Consider the following 27354-nt stretch of genomic DNA (forward strand, 5'->3'; position numbering starts at 1 on the left):
AGTTGTCCAGTTTTCCCAGTGCAACTTAAGAGGCTGTCTTTTCTCCATTGCATATTCTTGCCTCCTTTATCAAAGATAAGGTGACCATGTGTGTGTGGGTTTATCTTTGGGTTTCTATCGTGTTCCATTGATCTATATTTCTGTTTTTGTGCCAGTACCATACTCTTTTCATTACTGTAGCTTTGTAGTAGAGTAGATTTGTAGTAGAGTCTAAAGTCAGGGAGCCTGATTCCTCCAGCTCCGTTTTTCTTCCTCAAGATTGTTTTGGCTATTTGGGGTCTTTTATGTTGCCATACAAACTGTGAAATTTTTATGTTCTAGTTCTGTGAAAAATGCCATTTGTAGTTTGATAGGGATTGCACTGAATCTATAGATTGCTTTGGGTAGTATAGTCATTTTTACAATGTTGATTCTTCCAATCCAAGAACATGGTATACCTCTCCATCTGTTTGTATCATCTTTCATTTCTTTCATCAGTGTCCTATAGTATTCTGCATACAGGTCTTTTGTCTCCTTAGGTAGATTTATTCCTAGATATTTTATTCTTTTTGTTGCAATGGTAAATGTGAGTATTTCCTTAATTTCTCTTTCAGATTTTTCATCATTAGTGTATAAGAATGCCAGAGATTTCTGTGCATTAATTTTGTATCCTGCTACTTTACCAAATTTATTGCTTAGCTATTGTAGTTTTCTGGTAGTGTCTTTAGGTTTCTCTATGTATAGTATCATCTGCAAACACTGACAGCTTTACTTCTTTTCCAATTTGAATTCCTTTTATTTCTTTTTCTTCTCTGATTACTGATTACAAAACTATGTTAATAATAGTGGTGAGAGTGGGCAACCTTGTCTTATTTCTGAACTGGGTGGAAATGGTTTCAGGTTTTACAATTGAGCATGATGTTGTCTGTGGGTTTGTCATATATGGCCTTTATTATGTTGAGGTAAGACCCCTCTATGCCTACTTTCTCGAGGGTTTTTATCATAAATGGGTGTTGAATTTTGTCGAAAGCTTTTTCTGCATCTGTTGAGATGATCATATGGTTTTTCTCCTTCAGTTGGTTAATATGCTTTATCACATTGATTGATTTGTGTATATTGAAGAATGCTTGCTTTACGTGACTAATACCCACTTGATCATAGTGTATGATCCTTTTAATGTGCTGTTGGCTTCCGTTTGCTAGTATTTTGTTGAGGATTTTTGCATCTATGTTCATCAGTGATATTGGCTGTAGTTTTCTTTCTTTGTGACATCCTTGTCTGGTTTTGGTATCAGAGTGATGGTGGCCTTGTATAATGAGTTTGGGAGTGTTCCTCCCTCTGCTATATTTTGGAAGAGTTTGAGAAGGATAGGTGTCAGCTCTTCTCTAAATGTTTGATAGAATTCGCCTGTGAAGCCATCTGGTCCTGGGCTTTTGTTTGTTGGAAGATTTTTAATCACAGTTTCAATTTCAGTGCTTGTCATTGGTCTGTTCATATTTTTATTTCTTCCTGGTTCAGTCTCCGAAGATTGTGCTTTTCTAAGAATTTTTCCATTTCTTCCAGGTTGACCATTTTATTGGCATATAGTTGCTTGTAGTAATCTCTCATTATCCTTTGTATTTCTGCAGTGTCACTTGTTACTTCTCCTTTTTCATTTCTAATTCTATTGATTTGAGTCTTCTTCCTTTTTTTCTTGATAAGTCTGGCTAATGGTTTATCAATTTTGTTTATCTTCTCAAAAAACCAGCTTTTAGTTTTATTGATCTTTGCTATTGTTTCTTTTATTTCTTTTTCATTTATTTCTGATCTGATCTTTTTGCTTTCTTTCCTTCTGCTAACTTTGGGGTTTTTTGGTTCTTCTTTCTGTAATTGCTTTAGGTGTAAGGTTATGTTGTTTATTTGAGATGTTTCTTGTTTCTTAAGGTAGGCTTGTATAGCTATAAACTTCCCTCTTAGAACTGCTTTTGCTGCATCCCATAGGGTTTGGGTAGTCGTGTTTTCATTTTCCTTTGTTTCTAGGTATTTTTTGATTTCCTCTTTGATTTCTTCAGTGATCTCTTGATTATTTAGTAGTGTATTGTTTAGCCGCCATGTGATTGTATTTTTTACAGATTTTTTCCCATAATTGATACGTAGTCTGATAGTATTGTGGTCAGAAAAGATATTTGATGCGATTTTAATTTTCTAAAATTTACCAAGGCTTGATATGTGACCCAAGGTTTGATCTCTCCTGGAGAATGTTCCATGAGCACTTGAGAAGAAAGTGTATTCTGTTGTTTTTGGATGGAATGCCCTATAAATATCAATTAAGTCCATCTTGTTTAATGTATCATTTAAAACTTGTGTTTCCTTATTTAATTTCATTTTGGATGATCTGTCCATTGGTGAAACTGGGGTGTTAAAGTCCCCTACTATGGTTGTGTTACTGTCGATTTCCCCTTTTATGGCTGTTAGCATTTGCTTTATGTATTGTGGTGCTCCTATGTTGGGTGCATAAATATGTACAATTGCTATATCTTCTTCTTGGATGAATCCCTTGATCATTATGTAGTGTCTGTCTCTTTTTATAGTCTTTATTTTAAAGTCTATTTTGTCTGATATGAGAATTGCTACTCCAGCTTTCTTGTGATTTCCATTTACATGGGATATCTTTTTCCATCCCCTCACTTTCAGTCTGTATGTGTCCCTAGGTCTGAAGTGGGTCTTTTCTAGACAGTGTATTTACGGGTCTTGTTTTTGTATCCATTCAGCCAGTGTATGTCTTTTGGTGGGAGCATTTAATCCGTTTACATTTAAGGTAGTTATCAGTATGTATGTTCCTATTACCATTTTCTTAATTGTTTGGGGTTTGTTATTGTAGGTCTTTTCCTTCTCTTGTGTTTCCTACCTAGAGAAGTTCCTTTAACATTTGTTGTAAAACTGGTTTGGTGGTGCTGAATTCTCTTAGCTTTGGCTTGTCTGTAAAGCTTTTAATTTCTGTGTCGAATCTATGAGATCCTTGATGGGTAGAGTAATCTTCATTGTAGGTTTTTCCCTTTCATCACTTTAAATATGTCCTGCCAGTCCCTTCTGGCTTGTAGAGTTTCTGCTGAAAGATCAGCTGTTAACCTTTTGGGGATTCCCTTGTATGTAATTTGCTGTTTTCCCTTGCTGCTTTTAATATTTTTTCTTTGTATTTAATTTTTGATAGTTTGATTAATATGTGTATTGTCATGTTTCTCCTTGGATTTATCCTGTATGGGGCTGTCTGTGTTTCCTGGACTTGATTAACTGTTTTCTTTCCCATATTAGGGAACTTTTCAACTATAATCTCTTCAAATATTTTCTCAATCCATTTCTTTTTCTCTTCTTCTGGGACCAACCTCGAATGTTGGTGTGTTTAATGTTGTCCCAGAGGTCTGTGAGACTGTCCTCAATTCTTTTCATCCTTTTTGCTTTATTCTAGTCTGCGGTAGTTATTTCCACTATTTTATCTTCCAGGTCACTTATCCGTTCTTCTTCCTCAGTTATTCTGCTATTGATTCCTTCTAGAGAATTGTTAATTTCATTTACTGTGTTTTTCATCATTGTTTATTTGCTCTTTAGTTCTTTTAGATCCTTGTTAGACGTTTCTTGTATTTTCTCCATTCTATTTCCAAGATTTTGGATCATCTGTACTATCATTACTCTGAATTCTTTTCCAGGTAGACTGCCTATTTCCTCTTCCTTTGTTTGGTCTGGTGAGTTTTTACGTTGCTTCTTTTTTGCTGTGTGTTTCTCTGTCTTCTCATTTTGCTTAGCTTACTGTTTTTGGGGTGTCCTTTTGCAGGCTGCAGGTTCATAGTTCCAGTTTTTTTTGGTGTCTGCCCCCAGTGAGTAAGGTTGGTTCAGTGGGTTGTGTAGGCTTCCTGGTGAAGGGGACTAGTGCCTGTGTTCTGGTGGACGAAGCTGGATCTTGTCTTTCTGGTAGGCAGGACCATGTCCAGTGGTGTGATTTGGTGTCTCTGTGGCCTTATTATGGTTTTAGGCAGCCTCTCTGCTAATGGGTGGAGTTGTGTTCCTGTTTTGCTAGTTGCTTGGCATAAGGTGTCCTGCACTGTTGCTTGCTGGTCATTGAATGGAGCTGGGTCTTAGCGTTGAGATGGAAATCTCCGGGAGAGCTTTCGGCGTTTTATATTTTGTGGAGCCAGGAGGTCTCTGGTGTACCAGTGTCCTGAACTCAGGTCTGCTACCTCAGAAACACAGGCCTGACACCCGGCCAGAGAACCAAGACCCTGTCAGCTACACAGCTCAGAAGAAAAAGGAGAAAAAAATAAAGAAATAAAGAAAAAAACAAAATAAAATAAAGTTACTAAAATAAAAAATAATTATTAAAAATTTAAAAATTAATAGGTCATTAAACAAAAAAGAACGAAAGGAAGAACCGAGCAACCAAACCAAAAAACAAATCCACCAGTGATAACAAGTGCTATAAACTATACTAAAAAACAAACAAAAAATGAACAGACAGAACCCTAGGACAAATGGCAAAATTAAATCTATACAGACAAAATCACACAAAGAACCATACACATACACACTCACAAAAAGAGAAAAAGGAAAAATATATATATCTTTGCTCCCAAAGTCCATCTCCTCAATTTGGGATGATTCCTCCTCTATTCAGGTATTCCAGAGATGCAGGGTAGATCAAGTTGATTATGGTGATTTAATCTCCTGCTCCTGAGGCTGCTGGGAGAGATTTGCCTTTCTCTTCTTTGTTCGCACAACTCCTGGGGTTCAGCTTTGGATTTGGACTTGCCTCTGCATTTAGGTTGCCTGAGGGCATCTGTTCTTCACTCACACAGGACAGGGTTAAAGTGGCAGCAGATTAGGGGGCTCTTGCTCAGTCAGGCCAGGGGGAGGGAGGGGTATGGAAAGCCAGGCGAGCCTTTGGCGGTAGAGGCCGGCATGACGTTGCAACAGCCTGAGGTGTGCTGTGTTCTCCTGGGGAAGTTGGACCTGGATCCCGGGGCCCAGGCAGCGGTGGGCTGCACAGGCTCCCGGGAGGGGAGGCGTGGTTAGTGACCTGTATTGCATACAGGCCTCCTGGTGGCTGCAGTAGCAGCCTTAGAGTTTCATGCCCATCTCTTTTGCCCATGCTGACAGCTGTGGCTTTCGCCTATCTCTGCAGCTCATTAAGGCAGTGCTCTGAATCCCCTCTCCTTGCACACCCCGAAACAATGGTCTCTGGCCTCTTAGGCAGTTCCAGACGTTTTTCTGGACTCGTTCCCGGCTAGGTGTGGCCCATTAGCCCCTTTCAGGCTGTGTTCAGCTGCATAGAACAGGGAGATCAGGTTGGTGCTTTCTGTCCACCTAAAGTGGTGGGATAGGGAGGGTGGCAGGGAGACTCAAGAGGGAGGAGATATGGGGATATATGTATATATATAACTGATTCACTTTGTTATACAGCAGAAACTAACACACTATTGTAAAGCAATTATACTCCAATAAAGGTGTTAAAAATAAATAAATAAATAAATATGAGACATCTGGATGGATAGATTCTGAATGTCATATATAAAATCATATATATAATCTAATTATGTATTATATATAATTATGTATAATACATTATATATTACATGTATTATACATCATAAATATATGTAAAATCTCATGAATGTTTTCAGACCCTCTTCAAATTAATTTTGATCTTTTGATCTCAATATGTGAAGGATTCAGAAAAAAGTATTTGTCTTTCTTTACGATTTTCTACTTGTATTGCCAGTTACTTTTATTTCATACGTTTCAGTGCTTTATTTGTTGCATAAGGCTTTATACATTGTGCAACATACATTTTATTTTAATGAAGAGACCTTTAGTTCATTTCACTCTTAATTCCGTTTTGATTTTTTTGGTGTGATATAGCCATATAGCTTTGCTATTCCTTTAACTTTTCTGAGTTACTAAGTGTATGAATTTTGTTTCAGTTTTTTTTCTTTTTTCTTTTTTTTCTTTTTTTACCTAATAAGTAGGTACCCCATTCACACTGACTCTGATGAGAAAATATTTGGTCTTAGTTTCATTACTGAGTTTTTGCTGTTTTCTTTTTATGGTACAGAAGTATTTCCTTTATACTCTCTTATGTGATACATGTTTGCTAAGGTACACCTCACTGCTAGTAATTTGGAGTGTACTAATTCTGTTAGTTGTTTGTGTACATCTTAATGACGTGCTTCAATCTAATTTTCTCTGTTTATTGGCTTCAGAAGCAACAGCTAGTCTATTGATTCTCTCTATGGAAATTCAAAGTAGAAGCCATATTTTAGCAAATGATTCTCAAAAACTGGTGAGTGAATGAACAGCCCCTCCCATGTACTTTTTCTGGGAGTGTAAATGTTCAAAGTCTTTTCGGAAGGCAGTTTGGCAGTTTATCAGCTGTTCATATGCCATGGCTCAATAATTCCACTTTTAAGAATCTAAAAGATTATAAAAGTGCAAAAAGATGTTTGTACAATGGTGATTCCATTATGAAGAACCTTGTGTGTCACGGAAAACAATATAGAAACATAAATGCACACCCACTTGATGATAAATGTGTATATATATGTGTGTGTATACATGTGTATGTGTAGTGCATGTACCTTGATAAAATATATATCTTAAATAGAAAAAAACATTTTGTGTTGAGATAGTTCTCTCTGAAATACAGGTTAAAAAATTGAAAAACATTAATAATCGTATGATTTCATTTGTTAAAATGCATACAAAAGCATGAACAGATCTTCCTCAAATTACAATGGGGTTACATTCCAATAAACCCCTCATAAGTTGAAAATATCATTAAGTGAAAAATGTATTTAATACACCTAACCTACCAAACATCATACCTTAGTGTCACCTAATTTAAACATGCTCAGAACACTTACATTAGCCCACAGTGAGGCAAAAATCATCAAACACAAAGCCTATTTTATAATAAAGTGTTGATCATCTCATGCAACTTATATTTTTAATTTTTATTGGAGCATAGTTGATTTACAATGTTGTGTTAGTTTCTGCTATAGTGCAAAGTAAAAGTTATACATATATCCACTGTTTTTTAGATTCTTTTCTATATAGATCATTGCAAAGTATTGAGTAGAGTTCCCTGTGCATGTTCTTATTAGTTATCTATTTTATATATAGTAGTGTGTATATGTCAATACCAATCTCCCAATTTATCCCTCCCCGCCCCCTTCCCCCTTGGTAACCGTTTGTTTTCTACATATGTGACTCTACTTCTATTTTGTAAATAAGTTCAGTTGTACCATTTTTGTTTAAATTCCACATATAAGCGATATCATATTTGTCTTTCTCTGTCTTCACTCAGTATGACAGTCTCTAGGTCCATCCATGTTGCTGCAAATGGCATTATTTCATTCTTTTTTATGGCTGAGTAGCATTCCATTGTATACGTATACCACATCTTCTTTATCCATTCACCTGTTGATGGGCATTTAGGTTGCTTCCATGTCCTGGCTATTGTAAATAGTGCTGCAGTGAACACTGGTTTGCATGTATCTTTTCTAATTGGAGTTTTCATTTTTTCCAGATATATACCCAGGAGTAGGATTGCTCTATTTTTAGTTTTTTAAGGAACCTCCATACTCTTCTCCATAGTGGCTGTATCAATTTACATTCCCACCAACAGTGTAGGAGGGTTCCCTTTTCTCCACACCCTCTCCAGCATTATTTGTAGACTTTTTGATGACAGCCATTCTGACACCTGACAGGCATTCTGACAGGTGTGAGGTGATACCTCATTGTGATTTTGATTTGCATTTCTCTAATAATTAGTGATGTTGAGCATGTTTTCATGTGCTTGTTGGCCATCTGTATGTCTTCTTTGGAGAAATGTCTATTTAGATCTTCCACCCATTTTTTGATTTGTTGTTTGTTTTTCTATATTGAGCTATGAGCTGTTTGTATATTTTGTAGGTTAATCCCTCGTCAGTTGCTTCCTTTGCAAATATTTTCTCCTCATGTAACTTATTGAATACTGTACTGAAAGTGAAAAACACAATGGTTATATGGGTACAGAACGGTTGTAAGTGTATTGGTTGTTCACCTTCCTGATGGCGTGGCTGGCTGGGAGATGTGGCTCAGCTCACTGCTGCTGCTCAGAATGAGAGAGGGTCGTACTGCATATAACATTCAAAATGTGAAGTACAGTTTCTCTTGAATATGTATTGCTTTCACACCATGGTAAAGTCAAAACATTGTTAAGTTGAACCATTGTAAGTTGGGGACTGTCTGTACAATTATGTAAATGAATAGAGAACATTCTAGACACATACACTCACAAGTTTTAGCCACCATTATTTTGGGGAAGAAGAGTAGATGTAAGAAGTAATAAGATGAAATCATCATATTTTATTCCATATTCTGTTTTAAATGTTTATAATGAGAATTGTAAATGATTTTAAAAACCCTTCTGGGGACTTCCCTGGTGACACACTGGTTAAGACTCTTGAGCTCCCAATGCAGGGGGCCCAGGTTCGATCCCCGGTCAGGGAACTAGGTCCCACATGCATGCCACAATTAAGAGTTCGCATGCCACAACTAAGGAGCCCACCAGCTGCAACTAAGGAGCCCGTCTGCCTAACTAAGACCCAGTGCAACCAGATAGATAGATAGATAGATAGATAGATAGATAAAGACCAAGACCGAAACTCATTTTTTAAAAAAATCCCATCTGGAAAAATAAACATTAAAAAATAGCCAGGAGAATTCTGAAAATGAAGAGCAATGGGATGGAGAAGATTTGCCCTAATAAATATTAAAGTAGTATGCTTGACAAAGACGTCATTTTGAAAAAGATCTGATTACTCACACCATACACCAAAGTAAATTTTAGATTCATCAAATAATTATAATAACAAAACCATAAAATCAGTAGAAGGAAATATTGTTACTTTAATTTTTGAGTTTGGAATGGTCTTTCTCAACATGAAACTCCAGCCAGAAACTGGAGCAACAGCAACAACAATTAACATAGTTTGACTACATAAAAATTAAAACAATCTGTGTAGACAAGAATCATATATAAATTTTAAAGGACACAAAACAAATTTGTTAAAAAGCATTTACAACATCAGTAGTAAAGAATTAATAGCATAATATACAAAGAGTCCTTACTAATTAATGAGAAAAAGAGAAATGTACCAAAAGAAAACGGGACAAATGGCACGTGTGTTACATCAGGCTACCTTTCCTATCTTTGTAATTGCACATTCCAAGATTTGCCGTCAGCGATCCCAAAGAGCTTATGACACACAAACAACAAATGATGTTGTCTAGAATTCCACCCATAGTAGATTTCCATACTTTTTTCAAGAGGAAATTAAACTTTAGAAGACTTTTGCTTAATGGATTTGTCCTTCCTTCACAAAGCTTACCTTAGCAACAGAATTTTTTCCAAGAGGAGAGAAAAGTAAAACCTCTTGGCATTCATTTAAAGCAGTATCACCAACTGCTATTTTCACATTTCCTCTGGTCACTCTAAATATCAATAGTTTATATTGGAAAGTTGAAGGCAAGTGTCTTTTCCTCACTGATGTCTTCCTGTATTTGGCAAGCACAGGTGCTGCTCTGAGATTCTGGGGACCAAATAAAATTTCATTTTATTCATTCTTATTTGGATAGATATTTCACAGAAAGAACAATTCTACTTCTGTTTAAAACATTCATTTCTTTGTTGTTTCAGCAAAATAGCTAATTAAACTTGCTTTTGATAACTGATGAATTTGGTTAAATGTTGTTTTTAGCAAGTCCAGATATTAATGGAAGTATAGAACTCAAACCTCTGCTTTGGTATGTTTGCTGGAAGTAGTTAGGGATTACCACTCAAGCATTTACCGTAGTGGGAAATACTTTAATTGGTACAAAAGATAAGCACTGGCAGAAAGAAATTATGATTCAACAAACATTTAGTGAGTTTATACTGTGTGTCAAGTTCTCTTCCAAATACATAGGACAAAACTCCTAGCAGACCATATAGTGGTAAACATATGAACAAGGAAGATATCAGATGGTATTAAGCACTCTGTAATTGTACTGATGCTGAAGATAAAAATGTCAGTTCTCAGTCAATAGCATTTATTGTGTTTATTTATACTTCACAATAATATATATATGCAAATATTTTAGAGGATTTACTGTGTGCCAAGAACTTTGTCAACCCTTTATATGTATTGCTTCATTTGATCCTCATACTAATCCTAAATTGATGGTTACAGATCTAAATATAGATAGATGCTTGCATTTGTATTTTTATAACTTGTTTTATTGTCTGTTCTAGATTATAGTCTTGTTGAAAGAAGAAATCATGTCTTATTATTTACACTTTCTCTATCCGTTTTCTGTTTTTGTTTTTTTTACTTTAATCCCTACCCCTCCCACCCACGTTAAATAACCATTCTCTCCACACTCCTTCTACAATTGCCAGCAATAAGTAGTGTCACGTTTGGGGAGACAGACACCCAGTTAACTTTCTGTGCATTTATATAATATATATGTAAATATACATGTATATATCAGTCTATATAGGAGTATGTCATTCTTTTGTGAGAGTTGCATCATTTTTATAGAGTGGATGAAAGATACTTTATTAAATCCCTTCCATGGGATGGACACTTAGGACTTTTACAATATTTCTCTGTAATAAACAATGTTATAGAAAATACCTTTGTATATACATCTTTTCTCTCATGTGGGCACATTCCTATGATATATATTTCTACAGGTGGAATTGTTAGAAATAACAGAAGGCCATTTACCTTTAACAGATGCTGTCCAGTCGCCTTTTATATGTTTCATAAATTTATAGTCCTACTAACATTCCTCCATATTTTTGGCAATATTTGATAAGATAAATCATTTTTATTGCCATTTTGAAAACTTTTAAATTTCATTTCTTGTATTTCTAGTATGTGTGTATGGTTATATACCTTTTTCTTCTGTGCACTGTTGATATTTTTTTAACCTATATTTCAATTAGTAGTTTCTCTCAGTGACTTGTTGGAGTTCTTTATATATTCTTGAATTGGATCCTGTATGGACTCAATATATTGCAAATATGTTTTTCTCAACTTGACTTTTTAATAGTAGCAAACACCTAGGTAGTATGTACTATGAGCCAAGCCCTTTGGTGTTTTGCACATTAACTCATTTACTGTTCCCGACAGTCCTGTGAGGAAGGGGCTATTATTACATTCATTTTACAGATTAAAAAAAAAATGGAGCGTGCAACAATTACGTAACTTATCCATGGCCATACAATCAAGTGGCAGAACTCTTGGAGTTCTGACTCCAAAGTCTACTTTTTTTTTTTTTCCAAAGTCTACTTTTAACTACTAAGTTATCCTCATAATATCTGTTAGAAAATTCAAAAACTATGTATTCAATCAATTTCTTTTTCTTCCTTTATAGTATCTGGGTTTTGTATCTCTAATGAGAGGGCCTTTACCACCCAAAAGTTATAAACATATCTTTCACAAATGCTTTTTATAATTTGGGGTTATTTTATGCTTAGCTACTTAAATTATCTCGAATTTCTTTTTGTGAATGATATGAAATCTGGAAATGACTTTTTTCCCCAGGTGGTTAGCTAATTGTTCTAAACAACTTATTGAGTAGGTGTTTTTCTATTAATTTGAAATTGTCTTTATTATAAACTAAAAATTTATCTTCACATGGATCTACTTCAATACCTTGTACCTTTGGTTTCTTTGTCTATTCCTGCACTAAAACTTTACTCTTTTTATTACTGTAGTTGATAGTATGCTAGATAGTGTGTAACAGAAGACATCTGTACTGTAATTATTTCTTTACAATTTTCTTGGCCATCCTTATGCATTTTTTCTTTCAAATGAACTTTCAATGCAGCCTATGAATTCCTTTATGAAATATCCTATTTTTGGACAAATGCACTAATTTGGAGAGAACTGTTATATTAGGTCTTTCTATTCAAGAACATGGTTAAATTTCTTCTTTGGGATCTGTTATATACTTCAGTAAAATTTAATAAATTATGTTAATGTAGGTTTTTCACATTTGATGTGAGTTTTCTCTAGCATCTTTAGTTTTGTCATTGTAATTTTTTGTGATGGTAAATTTTCATTTTTTCCAGTATGGTTTCATATTGGCTATTGCTGGTACTTGAAAAACTGTTGATTTTATATGTTTACCTTTCTTATTAGTACTAGGAGCTTTTGACTTAACTTTCTTGGGTTTTCTAGATAATTTATTGTATGAAAATAATGACAGTTTTGTCTCCTCCTTTCAAAACTTTATATATACATTACTGTTTACCTTAGTTTCATTGCATTAACTAGAATCTAGAAGGGTATTGGTGATGCTAAATGTCCTTGTCACATTCCTGACTTTAATGGGAATGGCCCTAGTGTATCAAATTATTAGAAACTAAGTTTTAGTGTACACCTTTTAATATATAATATGTCAAAATTAAGCATGCTGTTTCCTATAGATTTCTAGAAAATACCCTTTATCAAATGAAGTTTTGTATAAGTGAAACTTTATTAGATAGAGTGATGACTGAAACAGATATTTAAAGTGTTTATTTTCCCTATTCAGCATCAAATTTTACTACCCTATAGTTTTCTTTAATCTGTTAATGTAGTAAATTATAGTATATTTATTAATGTTGAATTGCATCCATTCTTAGGATTATAAACCATTCTTTACTATGTAATGCATTATTATTTTCATATCTAGAGTGAATTTTCTCATTTTTGTTTAGAATTTTTGTGCATTTATGTTTATAAGTGAGGTTGTAAAATTGATTTCTATTTGCACTTATTATATTGGAGTATTTTGGACCTCAGTTATATAGAATAGAATTTAAATACTCCTCAGTTCATGGACTGGTATTGTCAAGGGTCTTTGCACAACCCGTATTTCATTTCTCAAATTTCATATAACATTTCTTTCTTTTGCTCTCCTTCTCTCGCATAATCAAGAAACATTTGTATATCTGTGGTTATTTATAAAATAAATAGGAGAGTGAGTGTTTAAAACTTAAATAAGTTTTTTAAAGTATTTTTGATACCTCTCATTAAATATTATGATGTTATGAATGATAATTATTTATGTAACTTTTTTGCACAACTTACTGTTTTTTGAGGAACTGTCCAGTCTAGTTCATTTCTTCTAGTGTTTCCTAGTGTTACATTATTTGCATTTACCATATTTTACTTATTTCATTCTAATACTGATGAAAATCTTTCAATGAATATGCTTACATACCTGTTCAAGATTGTCCCTGGGAGTTGGTTTCCTGGGTGAATTACTTATATACTGCTGGTCTGTAACAAATGTTACACACTAAGTCACCCCAAATTTAATAGTTCAAAACAACAAACGTTTTTTTAAATCTCAGAATTCCTGTGAGCCCTGAATCTGGTAGTGGATTAACTGGGAGGTTTTGGCTCGGGATCCCTATGAAGTGCAGTCCAGCTCTAAGCGAGGGCAGCAGTTGTCTTAAAGCTCACCTGAAGAAAGACTCATTTCCAAGCTCACTCACATGTCAAGCGGTTTCGGTTTCTTGCCACATGGGCCTCTGCACAGGGCCTGTTACAATGGCAGCTGTGTTCCCCCGGAGTGCGTAGTGCTCTGAGAGAGAGTGAGCTGTGAAACAGTGTCCAGAATGGAAGCCACAGTCTTTGTAAGCTAATCTAGAAGTAATAGGCCGTCACTACTGCCGCCATTCTATTGGTCATAGAGACGAGCCATGATATAAGGGTAACCACTGTCCCGGTTTGCGTCGGATGAAGGATTTCTCAGATTTTAAAATGTGACTTTCTGGCTTTAAAAGTGGGTAAGTCCCAAGCACACATGGATGGTCGGTTACCTTACCTGGTACTATATGGGTAGGGATTATACAAGGGTGTAAATACCAGGAGGAAGGAATCACTTAGAGTCATCTTGGAAGCTCACAACCACACTAGGTCATTAATTGTGCCTAAATGCAGTTTCAAAAATTATTTCTAGGTTATGTTTCAGACTGGCTACTGTAATAGTTTCATGCACAACTGGCTACCCACCAGTTGTGCATGAGAGTACAGGACACAGATCACCTGAAAGAATGGAACACTGGATTCTTATCAGTTAAATTTCATCTCATGTTCATATCTTCATTATTTATTCTTTTTTGGGAGAAGTTCTCTTGATATTCCAGTTTAATAATTCACTCTTCATTTGCGTATTTTCTGCTGTTCAGACATTCTTTTGCATAAAGAACTAGCAAAGCCTACAATTTTGCCTATTTTGATGCATAATATATAAAATCTTTAATAATAATCTAGAATTATAAGCCAGTCACTCTCAATATAAACAATTTTGTGAGCTTTGAAAACTTATTTAAGAAAACAAATATTGAAAACAAATAAGCTGTGTTTTCATCTCAAGAAGTTAGAAAAAGTAAGAGAATAAGCCCAAATTACCAGGAAATGAAAACCAGTAAAGACAATTGCAGAATTCAGTGATATTAAGCTCTAAGACAGAGAGGGAATGAAGAGAGATTTACAAAAATTAAAGGTTTGTTTTTGTTTAATGCTTCTCTTTTGCTCACTCCCAGATCCCTTTGCCCCAACAACTATGGTAACATTCTATTCTGTTTAATGTGTATTCCTATCAATATGTGCCCACCACATTTTATCAATTTATTCCCCAACTTTTATCTAACTATCCTCCTTCACAAATATCAGTGTAATAGAGATCTTCATACATGTCCCTTATGGATTCTCTCCTTCTCTCTCTCCTCTTTCTCCTCTTTTTCTCCTCTCTCTCTTCTCTATGTCACCTATTTATCTATAAAATGGGAAGAGAGGGATTCATGTACCCCAGAAGTAGAGTTGCTGGATCACAGGTGCAGGTGTGCTTAGTTTGCACAATTAGGGCCACATTGATCTCCAGAAGGGCCACCCTAATCTGTACTCCCATCATCAGTGAATGAGGTTTCCTGTCTCTCTTCATTCTTGCCAACACTTGGCACTGCCCAGCTTTTGCCAGTCTAATAGCTGTATAATACCTCATTATTAAATCAGTATGCATTTCTATGATTATTAATGATGTTGCATATATCTTTATATGTTTTTATTGGCTTTTTGGATATTCTAAGCTGCCTCTTTTTTAAAAAAAAATTTATTGGAGCATAGTTGATTTACAATGTTATGTTAGTTTCAGGTATTCAGCAAAGTGAATCATTTATACATATATCCACTGTTCTTTAGATTCTTTTCCCATACAGTTCATTGCAGAGTATTCAGTAGAGTTCCCTGCGCTCTACAGTAGGTCCTTATTAGTTATCTATTATATATATAGTAGTGTGTATATGTCAATCCCAATCTCCCAGTTTATCACCTCCCACTTTCCCCCCAGTAACCATAAGTTTGTTTTCTACATCTGTGACTGTTTTGTAAGTTCATTTGTACGCTTTTTTAAGATCTTACTATATAAACTATATCCTATGACGTTTGTCTTTCTCTGTCTGACTTCTTCACTCAGTATGACAATCTCTAGGTACATCCATGTCATTGCACATGGTATTATTTCATTCTTTTTTATAGCTGAGTAATATTCCGTTGTATATATGTGCCACATCTTCTTTATCCATTCGTCTGTTGATGGACATTTAGGTTGTTTCCATGTCTTGGCTATTGTAAATAGTGCTGAAATGAACATTAGGGTGCATGTATCTTTTTGAATTATGGTTTTCTCCAAATATATGCCCAGGAGTGGGATTGGCAATTCAATATTTAGTAATATAGAATTACTAATTTTATATCTGGTAATTCTATATTTAGTTTTTTAAGGAGCCTCCATACTGTTCTCCATAGTGGCTGTGCCAATTTACATTCCCACTAGCAGTGTAGGAGGGTTCCCTTTTGTCCACACCCTCTCCAGCATTTATTGTTTGTAGAGTTTTTGATGATGGCCATTCTGACCAGTGTGAGGTGATACCGCACTGTATATAGTTTTGATCTTCATTTCTCTAATAATTAGTGATGTTTAGCATCTTTTCATGTGTTTTTTGGCCATCTATATGTCTTCTTTGGAGAAATGTCTATTTAGATCTTCTGCCCATTTTTTGATTGTTTTTTTTTTTTTATATTGAGCTGCATGAACTATCTGTATATTTTGGAGATTAATCCCTTGTTGGTTGCTTCATTTGCAAATATTTTCTCCCATTCTGTGGGTTGTCTTTTCATTTTGTTTATGTTTTCCTTTGCTGTGCAAAAGCTTTTTCACAGAATTAGAAGAAAAAATCTTACAATTTGTATGGAAACACAAAAGATCCTGAATAGCCAAAGCAATCTTGAGAAAGAAAGAAAACAGAGCAGGAGGAATCAGGCTCCCTGACTTCAGACTATACTACAAAGCTACAGTAATCAAAACAGTTTGGTACTAGCACAAAAACAGAAATATAGATCAATGGAACAGGATAGAAAGTCCAGAAATAAACCCACACACCTATGGTCAACTAATCTATGATAAAGGAAGCAAGCATATACAATAGAGAAAAGACAGTCTTTTCAGTAAGTGGTGCTGGGAAAACTGGATGGCTACATGTAAGAGAATGAAATTAGAACACTAACACCATACACAAAAGTTAACTCAAAATGGATTAAAGACATAAATGTAGGACTGGACACTGTAAAACTCTTAGAGGAAAACATAGGCAGAATACTCTGTGACATAAATCACAACAGTATCTTTTTGATGCAACTCCTAGAGTAATGAAAATAAAAACAAAAATAAACAAATGGGACCTAATTAAACTTAAGAGCTTTTTCTTTTAAGATAATGAAACAAAACCCTGGCAAAATTAATCAAGGTAAAAGAGAGAAAATGAAAACAAACAGTATACAGAGTAAAAAAAAAAAAAAAATATATATATATATATATATATATATATATAAAAGCACAGGAGGGGGAAAAAAAAAAACAGTTTCAGATTTCTCGTCTCAACACCAGATGCTAGAAGACAGAGTGGCAACATATTCAATGTTTGTTGGAAAATTACTTTGAATGTAGAATTCTATCCTCAGTCTAATTATCCTTCAGTTGTGAAGGTGAAGTAGACATTTTCGGATATGGAAAACCTGAAAAGTTTACTATTCAGACTTTCCCTGAAAGAATTACTTAAGAGTAACTAGCTCATAGCTCCCCATATGTTTGACTATACTACTGCCCCTTAGGGCAGTTCCCATCCCTGCCATCACACTTGCCTTGAGTCCTTCCTGGACAGGAAAGAACAGAGGTGAAAGAGGGAGTTTCTGTAGCTTCAGAGCCAACACAGCAATGTCCTCTACCAGTTTAATTTTATTTCAAATAGCTTGGTCTCTCAGCAGCAGAGTTAGGACATATTTACAAGATTTTTCTGCTCTTCTGCTAGCTCTTCCAGAATCTGGCATCTGCTTGTTGGTCCTTATTGCATCTTTGACCTGCTGAATTAGTATTTCTGAATAGGCCCCTTTCTGAGTTGACATCTTCCTTAGGCTGTTCCAGGATGTAACTAGGTTTAAAAAAAATGTTTTGTGGGGCTGACAAAGCTAAAAGGTCTTCCCTGTGGAATTTCTCAGGCTTTACTACATTTGTGTGCACTGTGAATTTCCCTCTAAGAAGGGACTGTAAAATGCATTGTAGCGTTAGCCAAATGAGTTCCACTACAAAGCCCTTTAGGGCATGGAGGACATCCTGCAGGATTAGTGCTTTAAAGAAACAGTTTGGAAAACTCTGATCTGGAATTTTGTGGCCTTTTCTTTGCCTCTATGATCTCTTGATGTTCAATATCAAAACATAAGACCTATATGCCCCACCCAATGTCTAGTGAACAGCATACTTACAATAAATATTCAATAAAAGAATAAGTGAATGAAGGAATTCATTATTACGAAAATGCTTTAGAAGTTGGATATGAAACTTGTGGTAAGCTATTGCTTGTATTTATTCTGGAATGTGATTTCACTCAGAAACTGGCAGTTTACGAAGAAAACAAAAATATTAGGCTATGAAGTATAGTTGACGTACCATATTATATAACTTACAGGTGTACAATATAGTGATTCACAGTTTTTAAAGGTTATACTCCATTTATAGATATTATAAAATATTGGCTGTATTCCCTGTGTTGTACAATATATCCTTGTAGCTTATTTAATACATAATTTCATACATAATAGATTGTACCTCTTAATCCCTTATCCATATAATGCCCTTACCCCTTTCCCTGTCCCCACTGGTAACCACTAGTTTGTTCTTCATATCTGTGAGTCCACATTTTCTGTCGTATTCACTAGTTTATTTATTTTTTAGATTCCACATGTAAGTGATATCATACAGTATTTGTCTTTCTCTGTCTGACATATTTCACTTAACATAATGCTCTCCAAGTCCATCCATGTTGCTGCAAAAGTCAAAAGTTCATTCTTTTTTATGGCTGAGTGGTATCCCATTTTGTATATATACCACATCTTCTTTATCCATTCATCTGTTGATGGACACTTAGGTTGCTTCCATATCTTGGCAATTGTGCATAATGCTGCTGTGAACATTGGGGTGCATGTATCTTTTCAAGTTAGTGTTTTTGTTTTTTTCAGATATATAACCAGGAGTGGAATCCTGGGTCATATGATAGTTCTAGTTTTTAGTTTTTTGAGAAACCGCCATACTGTTTTCCACAGTGACTGCAACAATTTACATTCCCACCAACAGTGCAAGAGGGTTCCCTTTTCTCCACACCCTCCACAACATTTGTTATTTGTGTTCTTTTTGATGATAGCCATTCTGAGGTGTGAGGTGACATCTCATTGTGATTTTGATTTGCATTTCCCTGATGATTAGCAATGTTGAGCATCTTTTAATGTGTCTGTTGGCCATCTGCATTTCCTCTTTGGAAAAATGTCTATTCAATTCTTCTGCCCATTTTTAAATCAGATTGCTTGTTTTTTTTATGTTGAGTTGTACGAGCTATTTATATATGTTAGATATTAATCCCTTATTGCTTATATCATTCGCAAATATTTTCTCCCATTCAGTAGATTGTTTTCTTGTTTTGTTGATGGTTTCCTTTGCTGTGCAAAAGATTTTCAGTTTAATTAGGTCCCATTTGTTTATTTTTGCTTTTATTTCCTCTGCTTCTGGAGACAGGCCCAAAAAGATATTGCTACAGTTGATGTCAGAGTATTCTGCCTATGTTTTCCTCTAGAAGTTTTTATGGTTTCTGGTCTTACATTTAGGTATTTAATCCATTTTGAGTTTATTTTTGTATATGGTATTATTAGAGAGTGTTCTAAGCTCATTCATTTACATGTAGCTGTTCAGTTTTCCCAGCACCACTTAACTGAACAGACTGTATTTCTCCATTGTATCTTCTTGCCTCCTTTGTTGTAGATTAATCAACCATAACTGCGTGGGTTTATTTCTGGACTTTATATGCTGTTCCATTGATCTGTGTGTCTGTTTTTGTGCCAGTACCATACTGTTTTGATGACTGTAGCTTTGTAGTATAGTGTGAAGTCAGGCAGCCTGATTCCTCCAGCTCCATTCTTCTTTCTCAAAGATGGTTTTGGCTCTTCAGGATCTTTTGTGTTTTCATACAAACTTTAAAATTATTTGTTCTAATTCTGTGAAAAATGCCATTGGTAATTTGATAAGAATTGCATTGAATCTGTGGATTGCCTTGAGTAGTATGGTCATTTTAACAATATTATTTTTTTCAACCCAGAAAATGGTCTATCTTTCCATTTGTTTGTGTTATCTTCAATTTCTTTCATCAGTGTCTTATAGTTTCTGAGTACAGGTCTTTTACCTCCTTAGGTAGGTTTATTCCTAGGTATTTTATTCTTTTCAATATGATGGTAAATGGGATTGTTTCCTTAATTTCTCTTTCTTATAGTTTGTTGTTAGCATATAGAAATGCAAGAGATTTCTGTATATTAATTTTGTGTCCTGCAACTTTACTGAATTCATTGATGAGCTCTAGTAGTTTTCTGGTGGCATCTTTAGGATTTTGTATGTGTAGTATTATGTCATCTCAAACAGTGACAGTTTTACTTCTTCCTTTCCAATTTGGATTCCTTTCATTTTTTTTTTCTTCTCTGTTTTGGCTAGGACTTCTAATACTATGTTGAATAACAATGGCAAGAGTGGGCATCCTTGTCATGTTTCTAATCTTAGAAGAAATGCTTTCAGCTTTTCACTGTTGAGTATGATGTTGTCTGTGCGTTTGTCATAAATGGACTTTTTTATGTTGAGGTATGTCCCCTTTATGCCCACTTTCTGGAGAGTTTTTATCATAAATGGATGTTGAATTTTATCAAAAGCTTTCCTGCATCTATTGAGATTATCATATGGTTTTTATTCTTCAATTTGTTAATGTGCTGTATAACATTGATTTGTGGATATTGAAAAATCCTTCCATCCCTGAGATAAATCCCGCTTGATCATGGTATATGATCCTTTTAATGTATTGCTGGATACGGATTGCTAGTATTTTGTTGAGGATTTTTGCATCTGTGTTCATCAGTGACTATGTCCTGTAATTTTCTTTCTTTTTTTTTTTTTTTTTTTTTTTGTGCTATCTTGGTCTGTTTTGGGTATCAGAGTGATGCTGGCCTCACAGAATGAGTTTGGAAGTGTTCCTTCCTCTTCAGTTTTTTGGAATAGTTAGGGAATCATGCAATTAGAACTAGCCTATCTGTGAAACAAAGTTCACTAAAAGCTCTTAACCCTGTAAATGTAGTCAAAATCCTCTGCTCTATGAGCAGCTTGCTGTTGCAGAATCCAGTAGTCATTGTCTTCAGCCTCAGGCATATCATCAGTCTGGATCCTTGGGCCTTATCTGCAAAGCAATCTATATTGATTTATATTTGCATTGTGCTTCATTGTATGAGTCTTAAATGTTTATATACCCCCGAGTTTTACCAGGCTCAACATTTAAATTTTATATATTTAAGAGTCATTGTCCATACCTTCCATTTCCTCTCTACCCTAATGTACAGTCTTCTTCTCAAGTTTGATGCAGTCTTTAAAATGCTCAGATTTGTGATGGATTTCTATCCATTAGGATACAAATATATGTGATTGTACAATGAAAAATTACAGTCAATAGACTGTAATGAAATGGACGGGATGTTTTGAGATTTGGAGGGTGATTGTAACAAATACTTCCAACATCCAGCTGAAAAAATAAAATTCCCTGGTTATGTGACCATCAAAATATCTGTTTTGTTTTGTAAAAAATTCAACTACCCAGACGAAATTCATGAATGTGCTCTCACTGCATTGTCTTTTCAACTGTCTCCCTTTCCAAAATACTAGAAACTTTTGTTTCCCTTATCAGCAAGAAGCGGACAATAACATATGGGGTCCTGTAGAACTGACATATTCTAGAAGCTTGAGAAAATGACTTGTAATTTATAAACATGTGTGCTTTGCTACTCACTTCCTTAGGTTGATATACTCAGGATTACATGAAATAAAGTATGTAAAGCAAAGCGCATAGCACAGCTTGGGTGCTCTACAATTATTAATTCTTCCACTTTGCCACACACCCATCTTGATAGTGCCTATTCTGAAAACATTTCTTGGCAAAATGTCTGCTATTTACGTTAAAAGGTTAACTTCTCTTCCTCTAAAGAAACTTACATGCATTCAACTTGCTTTTTCCACTTTTTTCTATTATTTGAGCAACATTTAGAAGAAAAATTATTATATAACATACCTTTGTATTCTCAATCAGCAGACTTCAATGTAAGTCACTTCAACCTTTCCTTCTACTTTATTTGCTGTCTAACAATAGCAGAGTTCATGAAGGGCTTGGCATCCTAACAATGGGATGAAAGGTTGGAAATTTGCAATTTTCAAATAATCTCACTTCTCTTCAGCCTAGGTTTTTAAAGATTATTTTTCTAGCCTTTCTTTGTTGAAACAATTGAATGCTCACCAGAGTGCCCTTCATCATAGTGAATTAGACTTAGATAAGTAGGAAAAACATTTGCAATCAAGAAAGCTTTCCCTTGATCATTATGTAGTGTCCTTCCTTGTCTCTTGTAATAGTCTTTGTTTTAAAGTCTATTTTGTCTGATATGAGAATTGCTACTCCAGCTTTCTTTTGATTTCCATTTGCATGGAATATCTTTTTCCATCCCCTCACTTTCAGTCTGTATGTGTCCCTAGGTCTGAAGTGGGTCTCTTGTAGACAGCATATATATGGGTCTTGTTTTTGTATCCATTCAGCCAGTCTGTGTCTTTTGGTTGGAGCATTAAATCCCTTTACATTTAAGGTAATTATCGATATGTATGTTCCTGTTACCATTTTCTTAATTGTTTTGGGTTTGTTATTGTAGGTCTTTTCCTTCTCTTGTGTTTCCTGCCTAGAGAAGTTCCTTTAGCATTTGTTGTAAAGCTGGTTTGGTGGTGCTGAATTCTCTTAGCTTTTGCTTGTCTGTAAAGGTTTTAATTTCTGTGTCAAATTTGAATGAGATCCTTGCTGGGTTGAGTAATCTTGGTTGTAGGTTTTTAGCCTTCATTACTTTAAATATACCCTACCACTCCCTTCTGGCTTTCAGAGTTTCTGCTGAAAGACCAGCTGTTAACCTTATGGTCACCGTATCTTTGATAAAGGAGGCAAGAATATACAGTGGAGAAAAGGCAACCTCTTCAATAAGTGGTGCTGGGAGAACTGGACAGCTACATGTAAAAGAATGAAATTAGAACACTCCCTAACACCATACACACAAATAAACTCAAAATGGATTAAAGACCTAAATGTAAGGCCAGACACTATCAAACTCCTAGAGGAAAACATAGGCACAACACTCTATGACATAAATCACAGCAAGATCCTTTTTGACCCACCTCCTAGAAAAATGGAAATAAAAACAAAAATAAACAAATGGGACCTAAGGAAACTTAAAAGCTTTTGCACAGCAAAGGAAACCATAAACAAGACGAAAAGACAACCCTCAGAATGGGAGAAAATATTTGTAAATGAAGCAACTGACAAAGGATTAATGTCCAAAATTTATAAGCAGCTCATGCAGCTCAATATCAAAAAAACAAACAACCCAATCCAAAAATGGTCAGAAGACCTAAATAGACGTTTCTCCAAAGAAGATATACAGATTGCCAACAAACACACGAAAGAATGCTCAACATCATTAATCATTAGAGAAATGCAAATCAAAACTACAATGAGATATCATCTCACACTGGGCAGAATTGCCATCATCAAAAAATCTATAAACAATAAATGCTGGAGAGGATGTAGAGAAAAAGGAACCCTCTTGCACTGTTGTTGGGAATGTAAATTGATACAGCCACTATGGAGAACAGTATGGAGGTTCCTTAAAAAACTAAAAATAAGAATTACCATATGACCCAGCAATCCCACTACTGGGCATATACCCTGAGAAAACCATAATTCAAAAAGAGACATGTACCAAAATGTTCATTGCAGCTCTATTTACAATAGCCAGGACATGGAGGCAACCTAAGTGTCCATCAACAGATGAATGGATAAAGAAGATGTGGCACATATATACAATGGAATATTACTCAGCCATAAAAAGAAATGAAATTGAGTTATTTTTAGCAAGGCGGATGGACCTAGAATCTGTCATACAGAGTGAAGTAAGTCAGAAAGAGAAAACCAAATACCGTATGCTAACACATATATATGGAATCTAAAATTAAAAAAAAAAGTGGTTCTGAAGAACCTAGGGGCAGGACAGGAATAAAGAGGCAGACGTAGAGAATGGACTTGAGGACATGGGGAGGGGGAAGGGTAAGCTGGGACAAAGTGAGATAGTGGCATGGACATATATACACTACGAAATGTAAAATAGATAGCTAGTGGGAAGCAGCCGCATAGCACAGGGAGATCAGCTCGGTGCTTTGTGACCACCTAGAGGGGTGGGATAGGGAGAGTGGGAGGGAGGGAGACGCAAGACGGAAGTGATATGGTAACATATGTATGTGTATAGCTGACTCACTTTGTTATAAAGCAGAAACTAACACACCATTGTAAAGCAATTATACTCCAATGAAGATGTTAAAAAAAAAAAAAAAGCTTTCCATTTGCTTCTACTTTTATGGAAGATTGTAAAGTTGATGTGAGCTCTTACAGAATGTTCATCTGTAGTAGTTTGAATTACACTACTCAATTTCAGTTGACTGTCTCCTAACAGCTAAAAAATCCATGAGGCAAAGACTTTCCACCCCACTCTTGGACCTTAGCTGCTCCTCTCTCGCACCCAGTAAGAATCCCTGACACATTTTGCTTTTCTGAAACATATGTGCACGCAAAGAGAGGTTGAGGCGTGGGAGGGGGCAGGTTGAGGAAGGGAAGAGGCAGGGACAGAAGGAATGGCAGGAAAGACTTTTCTGATCAGAAACAAATAAATTACTAAAAATACTTTACCCTTTGTACTTGTGAAATGAAGGCTCTTTTGTGTGTTCCACACCCAAGTTTGGACAGCATCACTAAACGAAGACATTTTCCTTTAGAAATGCCACAAATCACATTTTCAAAGCTTGAGTTAATAAAGCCCTTTGCAACAGTGTTTCTCTGTGACTGTTCAGTTTTCAAAATGGAAATCTGTAGAATGTCAGTTCCTTTTTAGCTAGAAAAAAAAGTATGACCACATGAAGCCCCTTTTAAAACATTCCTTCAGTGCAAGCATTTTAAATAATTTCTCAAAGTAAAGTACTGTATTTTGAGTGAATAGCATGACATTATGAACTACATCTAATATAAGATTTTGCTTCGACAGGCCTGTCAATGCTCCTTAGTTCCACTGTAATGAAATGAAAATCATGAGAGCTTGGAAGAAATATCTTCCTCACCCTGATACTCTCTAGTAACTGTGGAATTGTACTATTTTCTTCACCATGGCAACAAAAAAGCAAATAATAGAGTTCGCTCTCACCTTCTCTGCACAAGGTGATGGGAAAAAACAGTAACAAAGAGACGTGAAGCAAACACACGTTTCAGGAAACAAGGAGTTAAGGAAGCCATGAACCCCCGGCAGTGTGAGCTCAATGATCAGCATTAAGGGCCCTATTTCAAACAGAGTTTTCTAGACTAGGTAATGCGACCTAGGGAAAAGACTTTCAGTTTATACTTGATTAAATCTCAGAATGGGTGACAGTGTCAACCAGTCAACTGAAAGACCAATGATCTCATTTTACAGCAAGGTTAATGTCAGTGAAAGGCATAGATTGACCAGTAATCGTGAAATAAGGCTCTGAATTACTCATATGCAGTGTCATTTAAAAGCAAAGAATTTGTTCTCGTCAGCACATACAGTTCTTTTAGTGATTTTTAGAGAATCAAAGCTGATGTGCACTATGAAACATTTTAGCCATAACTTTTTTTCAGAAAACAGTTTGGCTTAAAATGTCAGATGTTCTCTAGTCTGTTCAATATACACTGTTCAAAATATTCAAAGCCATTCATCTTTTTCTGACATTCTGAGATCCATAAATGTGTTGTCTTTCACTAGGACATACTGGTATAGGCCAGACTACCAGAAATGGGCTGATTGATTATTCCCTGTTCAGGGAAAAGGGGGGAAAATCACATCAGAGTTTCATTTTGTCACTTAAGAAGCAATGCAAGAATTAACAAATAAGTACTAGGTAACTACAAATGAAATCATTACCTTGCACCTAGGAAGACAAAATGTTTGAATCATGGGATTTGACTGATGTAGAACTTTAAAGATTAAAAAAAAAATCCATTTGGACATTTATTAAGTAAACAAGGTGACAAATACTCTGTTGTGTTCTTGCAGCCAGATAGTTTTTAGTATCATGTTTTACTAAAAACAAAGTTGGCACCTATATTCAGAGGAAAGGTTCAAAATAGTGTTTTAAAAATAGAAAATTAATTTGGGAGGACTTTAGGAAAGATGAATAAGAGAATGCCTATATAAATAATTGCCCCTTTGAAGCCCAAAAGTAGGAAAAAGAATTCCACTAATATTAAAGCTAAACAATGGTACCAAAGTGACACTACAAATGTCAAAATTGAACTGACCCTTACAACATGGTTTGAAGCAGATTGAGCGCATTGAGTGTCAGCACACAGGGCCCGTACATGAGCATCCAGTCAGCATTTGGAAAGTTAGTGAAGGAAGGCAAGGCTCAGAGTTACGAGTTGAGCCCTTACTACATATCAGGCCTAGTACTAAGGATGTTACCTGAACCATTTCAGTGACTCTTCTTAGTAAGTTGGTGCAATTATCATCATTTTATAGATGGTAAAACTAAGATTTTTGCCCAGCATCACATAGATGCATTGCTAGTATTTGGGTGAGCTTAGATTGTAACAGAGGTTTCTTTGACTTTAAAAGTTTCCCCAAATGACGAAGCGATGCAGTCTTCCAGGGAGTAAGTTCTGGAGTGCCCTACTTGTAACCTTGAACTTGGAAGAAAAGTTGGAAGTGATGTGGTATACTGTGGAAGAAAGAATTCCCCAGTAGCAAATGGTACAGGAGCAGAAGGAAATACAACAATCTGGGCAAATGAAGCAAGGCAGAGGAGAAAAAGGCAGTGTGAGAGTGATGTTTTTGTTTCATTAGGATAATTGTTTAACCAGGAGAGAGCAGACCTAGAAACAAGTCTGGGTTGGAGAGAGATGCAGAATAATATGTCAAGACCCACTTGTTAAGCCATAGACTAAAATGATTTATGCAGAGAAAATATGAACTGAGCAAACGAGTAAAAGACTGTTGATCCATGGGACATCAAATAAACATGGTCACCCCCAAACATAGCTATCCTGCTCAGAAAAGGCAGAAGAAAGGTCAAATCTAAGGGGATTCCCACAGGTTAGGTTGTATGCTCCTGGTGGAGCTGGCTGGCCTTCAAGGCAGAGTTTGCAACAGATATAGAAAGAAAGCACACAAAGAAATCTTTAGATTTTAGTTGTTATATTAATTCAGATTCCAAGTTGGGTGGCTCCAGGAGTCTCAGAATCTTTTGCAGTGGGTACTGTGATGCCTGAGGTAGGTCCTTATTTAGGAGAAACACATGAATAGTTTCATGTCCAAAGTCATGGTGCCAATAATTCACATTATGGCTGAGCTCACAATATTGATCCAGTTGTAATATAAGTAAGTCACTTTTAAGCTCTAAGCCTCTTTCTAATCAAAAGTTCTATTATCCTTTAGGACTACTGAGTTTATCTAGTCTGCCTGTGGGTTCTGATGATCTCCCCTTCACAAGAGACTAAAGATTTGGTGGGTTAGGCCTAGGCTGGAGACGATATACCAGCTTTAAGTTAGCAATGTGACTTACACATTATACAATGCCAGTTCTGGGGACTAAGAGACAGCTTTCAAT

This window comes from Monodon monoceros, unplaced genomic scaffold (genome assembly GCF_005190385.1).
Source record: "Monodon monoceros isolate NGI ecotype Baffin Bay Population unplaced genomic scaffold, NGI_Narwhal_1 Super_Scaffold_11, whole genome shotgun sequence".
Taxonomy (NCBI): Eukaryota; Metazoa; Chordata; class Mammalia; order Artiodactyla; family Monodontidae; genus Monodon; species Monodon monoceros.